Genomic DNA, 7290 nt, shown 5'->3' with positions numbered 1-7290 from the left:
TAGGGCGGTCGACACGACTTCCTAAGGATAAAGGATAATTGCCTATAGGGGTCTCCCAATATACGCGACGGTACGCGGGAGCTCAAGTCCGTATTAGTGCTATCGTCCCTCAGGAGGAATCACCCACCTTCGTAGAGATCGACAGTCACTACGTTTAACGACGCCGGAACACGTCTCTACCTAGACCTCTATTGTGAGCGTTATGTTACAATGCGTTTTTAGATTCATTCAATATATTTTAAGTTGATCTTGTTTATCAGTTTGTCTTTCAGGATCACCACGAGATGTATTGGTACAAATTCCTAAATGCAGCTAAAATGATAAGCAAGCTTTTACAATCTTTTTAGCTTTGAAAATCCTAACTACTGAGGGGAGAGAAAAACACTATCTTTCCACACAGAGCACAAAGCACAAACTAATGCAATTTCTCCTAGATCAGACACGCAAACTTATCAAAAATGCAAATGCAAGATGCATGTATTTCTTTTCTTTTCCCTTAATGTTGATGTAGACAAAAGGAAATTGTTGTATAATTTTCGAATTCAATTTGAAGCGTAAACAAACAAGTTTCGTCTAAAATGAAAAGACACCTTACAGGTACTTGTTTTGACACTAAAAATATATGAATTCAAACCATAAGATGAAAAACAAACAAACTCAAACAACCATGAACAGTAATAAAACTAACTCTTAAGATCACACAAACACTTTTACAGTTCAGGATCTAAGAGGTCACAGCTATAATGGTTCGCTTTTCACAATGGGAAACTGTAACTAAAACAAGAAATACTGAAAGAACATTCACAGTTTCATCACACAACTGAGGCGGAATAATGTCAAGGAAAGTGATTTACAGCAAGTACAATGACCAACAAGCAACAACAAAAATTCAGTGAAAACAGGGCTAAGACACAATGGAAAACCTCAGGAGGACACTGGTTAACTGGTCCAGCGTAGGCTCTGGTCTGTCAGTTTGACTCTCAGCGCAGTTCACGAAGGGAGAACCTGCGCTGAAATGCAAACTGCCTGTGGACAGCCTGCACTGGGACACGAGAGTTGCGTTTACAAGGAATTCCGGGTCATAAAAAGCTCAAAAATGCACTGTTTTTGCTGAAATAAAAAGGTATAGGTCAAGTACAGGCTAAGGGATAATCAAGAGGATGAAAAGCTATCACAAAGAGTAAAGAGTCTTTTGTAGATCATCTCTTCAAATCTTGAATTTGCTCAGTAAATGAGCAAGAGTAGCAGTCCCTCTACTTCGCTTTTGATATAGTCAAAAGCTTTTCGATTTGGTACTCTTTTCTTCAAGAAATGAATAGCAAAATACTACAAACACCAACAAGATACGAGTTTCCCCAGCGGAGTCGCCAGTTTGTTGTGGGGAAAAGTATCTGACTCGGATGACCCTATCCCTACTCTAAAGGTGACAGTCTTTAGCAACAACTGAAAGTAAAGCTTCAATGTTTTCCTTTATGAAAGTACAGAGAGAAGGAAGAAAAGATTAACCAACCTGGTGTCTTTCGCTTAGTCGATCCTTATCCTCTCTCTTTGTCTCTTGTTCCCAGCTCCTTGCTCTCTTTTCCGGTCCAGCTACACACAGATCCTGCATAAAACAAGAGAGGAAACTACAAGATACATGTACTCATAACTGATGCATGGATTAGAGTGAATCAAATATACAAGTAAATACAATACATCAATGCAATACAAGTATATAGGAGAACATTCAAAGATTTATTGATAGAAGTAACAGGGTTCTGAGAAGGTTACAACCATTGATGGCTCCAATCCAGCAGCACCTCCCTAGCAGCAAGAATTCTCCTCTTCACCTCTAGTAAAACAATCACCCAATAGCTCTAACTGTAAACCAACAGCACCTCCTTGCTTTACACAAAATTCCAACCTCCTTAGACCTCATAGAAGAGCTCTATATATAGGATAGAAGAAGAGAGGATGAGTTAGCTTGAGACTGACATGAAGCTGCCTTGTGTCCTCTCCCTCTTCAGTTAATCTTCAGTTCTTGAGCCCACTTGGAGATCCTTGCTTACACATGGTGATCAAGTACCTCTTACTCATCACAGGGCGAATCTCATGAACCAAGTGTCAGTTTGGAAGCTTCCTGGGCAGTTGACACCTTGCAGAATGACTGTGCCACTTGGCCAATCTCGCCCAGCGCAGGTAGCCTTCATTAGAATTGACTCTCAGCGCAGGTACAAGGAGGAGCAGTTGCATTCCAGCACAGATGCTCAGTGGAGCAGCTGACATGATCCAAAAATAGCCTGTTTTGAAGTGTTTTCAGGTGGAGAACTGATTGGAAGTGCTGTGGTTTGATGACCTTGTTCTTTTAGGGGTAAGAACAACATGTTTAGGGACTGAGGATCCCTGTAATTATTGACATTTCATGCTCCATGACGCGAGGCACAAAAATGTCTATAACAGGCCCCAAACTATGTTTGGGTTCACAAGTTAGATTGTGAAAATGTTGCTTTCACGTGAAGAGCATGTTATGAAATAGGGCATGTGTTTAAAATTACCCCAAGCAACATGGAAACAAATATTGGATAAAACATCGGAGGTCAAATTGGTGGGAAGAAGCAAAGTGTGATCACTATATAGTATATAAAGAGGAAGAGCACTAAGAATTGAAAGTATTAGAAAATAAATCCAAAGAAGGCACTAAAAAAGCAAATGCAATGGGGATTAATCAAGGGAAGAAAGAATGAGAAAACATGTCTGAAATTGGTACTAAAAAGAAGTTGCACCATAATCAAAATAGGGGTAAACATGATAGGATCCTCCAACCTCAGGAAAAGAGGAAGAGAAACTAAAACATGTGGACAATGGACTCCTATAAGAAGAAAACAATTCAAAAGTTGGAGAGGCGGCCTCTTCGGAAGACCAGGCAGATGAAGAAGATCTCTAGAACCAGAATCAAAATGCTCAACCAAAATCAATAGAAAACAATGGATGGATACAAATCGAAAAGAAAGGGAAAAAGGTCTCACCAAGAAAAACTAGAAGTTAGAGAAAAATAAAACCAAAATAACAATTAATTTATATATTGTCGATACATAGAATTTTTAGGAGCTTTTTGCGAGTATATACATATAATAGTTTATATAGAATAGTGTGCTCCACGGGAGAGAAAATAAGAAGATTTCTTTGGAAATTTCGGATAGTAGAAGATGTAGAAGTTAGAAATAATTAATTCCTACTTTTCTAGAGTTGTAATTCTCCATTTGAGGAGTTTGTTCCTACATAATAGGAATTTAGTTTCTCCTAGTTTAGTGTGTGGTTGAGAGAATCTCTCAACCACACTACTGTACGTCTAAGATGGAATTCCTATCTTAAGACTATTGCTTGTATAAATATGTAATTTCCTCATTCATATGATAGAGAATATATTGAGTGTGTGTGTGCTATTTTATCGTTGTATCAGAGCTTCAGAGCCCATAAGGGCTTGGGCCTCGACCCCTCGTGGGCTGAGGGAAATAGCAAATAAAGAGTTTGTTTGCAGTTTATTTTGTTTTGGGTTTGTCCATCTGAGGAGCGCTGCCTACTTGAGGAGCAACTGCTTGAATACTCGCTATTGCGTTAACTGCGTGGAGTTGGACCGCGAATGAAAGGCGAAAGTGCAGCTGCGTGGAAAGTGCAGAGGCATTCGACAGAGAAATTCTTTTTTTTTTCTCTTGTGGTTGAAGGAGACGGAAGGCTAAGCCTGAATCTGATCGGATCTGATCGATCTGCGTGATTATTGGTGCATCTGGCGAGACTTTGGTTCTGGTGCTGTAGAATTCCAGAGGATTTCATACGTGTCATTCATATTCAGTGGACACGCCTGACGTGCAGAGGTTTCATATTTTCCATGCGTGTCAATCACACGGTGAGTAATGCTGGTGGCTTCGTTCAGTTCATGAACGCTCTCACCGAAATAGCCAAGGGGGCGGCGCGGCCTTCAGTTCAACTGGTTTGGAAAAGAGAAATGCTGCGACCCCGTACGAATCCTTCAGTTAAATTCCCCCACTACGAATATGAGCTAGATCGACTCGCTGCTTGTTAATGTAGTCGCTGTTTGTTGAGCCTGTTGCAGAGAACTGGTGAGATATACTACATTGTTTGGCTTCTGTTGGGATTGAAAGGCAAACTTGTAAAACGCATCAGATGTGGAGAAATAACGAGTGCAGAATGGCGGATTTTTTTTTTTGCGGAGTGTGGACTCATCATCATCGATTTGGGGCGATGAGTCGAATGGTTGGAGGACTGTGGAGTTCATTTATTTTTTGCAGTGATTTAATTGATATCTCGGCAGATGAGCTCCCTCGCTTTGGCATTGCCGGTGTCCTGGCTGGGTGTTATGTACAGTGCGGTGCGGAGGGCTATAAGACTGTGGTCTTGCCGCATGCAAACCAGAACGTGGTGAGTTGATCTGTGCATAAGCTCGTAGTTAGGGTGGCTGAGCCTGAAGAGATGTTGGTCAAGGTTGTAGGTGGTCGCAATAGAGATCACGCGGCAGCAAGGCCGTAGTCGATTTATTGTTTGAAGAAATCTATGGCTCTCTTGCCTTGAGAGGAGGTTTCGGTTTTAACCTGGATGCTCTGCTATATATTCCCGCAACATTCCAGTAGGTAGAGGATTCAATGAAATGTACAAAGTTGGAAGTGGAAGCGCAAGAGATGTAAGCGCCCATGCTCAATACTGTTTGTGAATTACCATTCTGAATTTTTTTGGCTCCTGTGCTTTCAGGATTATTTTTTTTACAAAATGGATGAAGGAGTGGTTGTGAAAAGAGTCATTCCAGCAGACAACAGTTGTCTCTTCAATGCAGTCGGTTATGTAATGGAAAACGACAAGAACAAATCTTCAGAATTGAGACAGGTAATTGCCACATTTAAGTCCCGGATTTTCCCGTTGGTGGCAGATCGGACTTGCCCGGAGGTGGCACATTTAAGTTCCGGATTTACCCGGTGGTGGTAGATCGGACTTGCTTGGTGGTGGCTTATTGCCTGAGTGGCTAACGTGTATACGGGAGCTTTGTGCTCATAGGATCAGGTGGACTGCAGTAACATGTGGCTCACGGTCTCAGATATTAGTGTGTCTGAGCACAAGAGGGTCGGCGCACTTTTCTATCTGACAGTTGTGTCGAAAGGCGCAATCAGCGCAACTGTTTGCGATTGTTATTTGGACATGAATATTTGGCTTAGAAAGGCACTGATCTCTCTTTGTTTTTGGAAGTTCTGCACATGCAATTCGCCCAATGGTGGTGGATTTGTAGGTACATATATGCAGTGATAATGGTCGACAGAATCATGTATGCAAAGGACATCCTACAGGACTAGCGGTTGCAGCAATTGATACCCATACATTCCGGTGGATGGTTGCTCTTTTATATGGACGTCAACATATTCTTTGTTATGTTTGACCACAACCAGACTTTGTGAATCACTAGCATGACAAGTAGTCATTAAGGGGGGGAGTTAGAAATAATTAATTCCTACTTGTCTATAGTTGTAATTCTCCATTTGAGGAGTTTGTTCCTACATAATAGGAATTTAGTTTCTCCTAGTTTAGTGTGTGGTTGAGAGAATTTCTCAACCACACTACTGTACGTCTAAGATAGAAATCCTATCTTGAGACTATTGCTTGTATAAATATGTAATTTCCTCATTCATATAATAGAGAATATATTGAGTGTGTGTGTGCTATTTTATCTGTAGATGAAGAAATTGATGTAAGAGGTTCTGGCTTCCAAACCATATCTCTTATAATATAAAACCTCATAGTCGTTCCTTTATATATATATGTGTGTGTGTTTGTGTGTTTGTGTCTTTTTCATCAAGAGTTTGATTTACATACTTATTTTGAGCTAGTTCTCTCGTAATCGTAAATAACTTGCTAACTGTCAATTAGGGGCCATTACTTTTGTACCATTCATGTAATACTAGACTCATTACAACTAGCTTGAAGTAGACCACATGTTTCTATTGGCACTTAAGATACTCATGGTAGTTGTTTTTGTTAGCTTTGAACTCCCAATCTCATGAAACGTGATGATCTACAAGGTGGAACATAGCTTGCTATTATCTTGTCACACATAAATTTTGTAACATAAATACATCACTTTATTATATTGATCATCATGGTTTCATAGTCAATTTTGATTTATCCCATTAAGAATACAAGAGTGGTGAACTTTCGGGATGACTAAATTCGATTTTTTTCTTAGGAATATATATATATATATATTCTTCCTATAAACACTTCATAGAAAACCCAAGAAATAGTTTACCTATATATGCCAACTAGTATACTACAATTAAAAAAATTCCAACTGAGAACCCATTAACCTAAAACTAGCAAATTCTTTAACAACATTGATGACAATGGTTTAAAATATATATATATATATATATATAACTTAAAAAAACTTCTCCCTAAATTACCTATTACATTCTCATACCATCAAAAAAGGTAACAACCATAATTAGCATAAATGCCAAGAAAACACGAATTTATTAAATCACATACTCAACAAAAGGACCTGGCCAGAAATCACAACTATTAGAAGCCATATTAGAGCACATACTCAACAAAGATGACATAGCCACTCGTCACAACTATTAGAACCCATGTAAAAGAGGAACTAGATTTCTCGGATTTGGACATTGATCATCTTCACCACAGCTATTTCGAATGCATGTAAAAGAGGAACTAGATTACTGGGATTTGGACATTGATCATCTTCACAACAATTATTTCAAATTGCTCCTGGACTACAACTTGACAGGGTGATTGAGGTGATAGCTTGCGTGAGCACCACGTGAAGGGTCGATTGACTATTGACTTCGTTATTTCAAAGATCAGACACTACATTTGCATCGAATCAATGCATTTTGATCACATTTTATCGGAGTTGTTTATGATGAGATTTTTTTTGGAGATTTCAGTGACGAAATCCGGTGGAAGAAATTGAGGTTAAATTTTGATTTGTTGCAGTTAAAATAATTTTTTAACTGCATAATTGGATTCAGCACCCTGAAAAACCCCTGAGATGCTTTGATTGTGCAGAAACTAGCTATCAAACTTGCGATTCCAATAAATTGCTGCCGAATTTTAACTGGAAAAACCCACCAAAAAAACTTCCAAAAAGACAACTAGCATTCTATCAAACAACTCAGTAAGTACGTTAATGAGGTGAATGCTTGCGTCTGCACCGCGTGAAGGATTGGTGACCATTGACTTCTATCGTTTAAAAGTCACATAGATGGCGTTTTCATACAATCACTGTATTTT

The sequence above is a fragment of the Pinus tabuliformis genome, chromosome 4_2 (genome assembly GCF_031772625.1).
Source record: "Pinus tabuliformis cultivar Carrire ecotype Pingquan chromosome 4_2, CPIR1, whole genome shotgun sequence".
NCBI lineage: Eukaryota > Viridiplantae > Streptophyta > Pinopsida > Pinales > Pinaceae > Pinus > Pinus tabuliformis.
The sequence above is the reverse complement of the archived record's forward strand: the minus strand, read 5'-3'. Positions refer to the sequence as shown.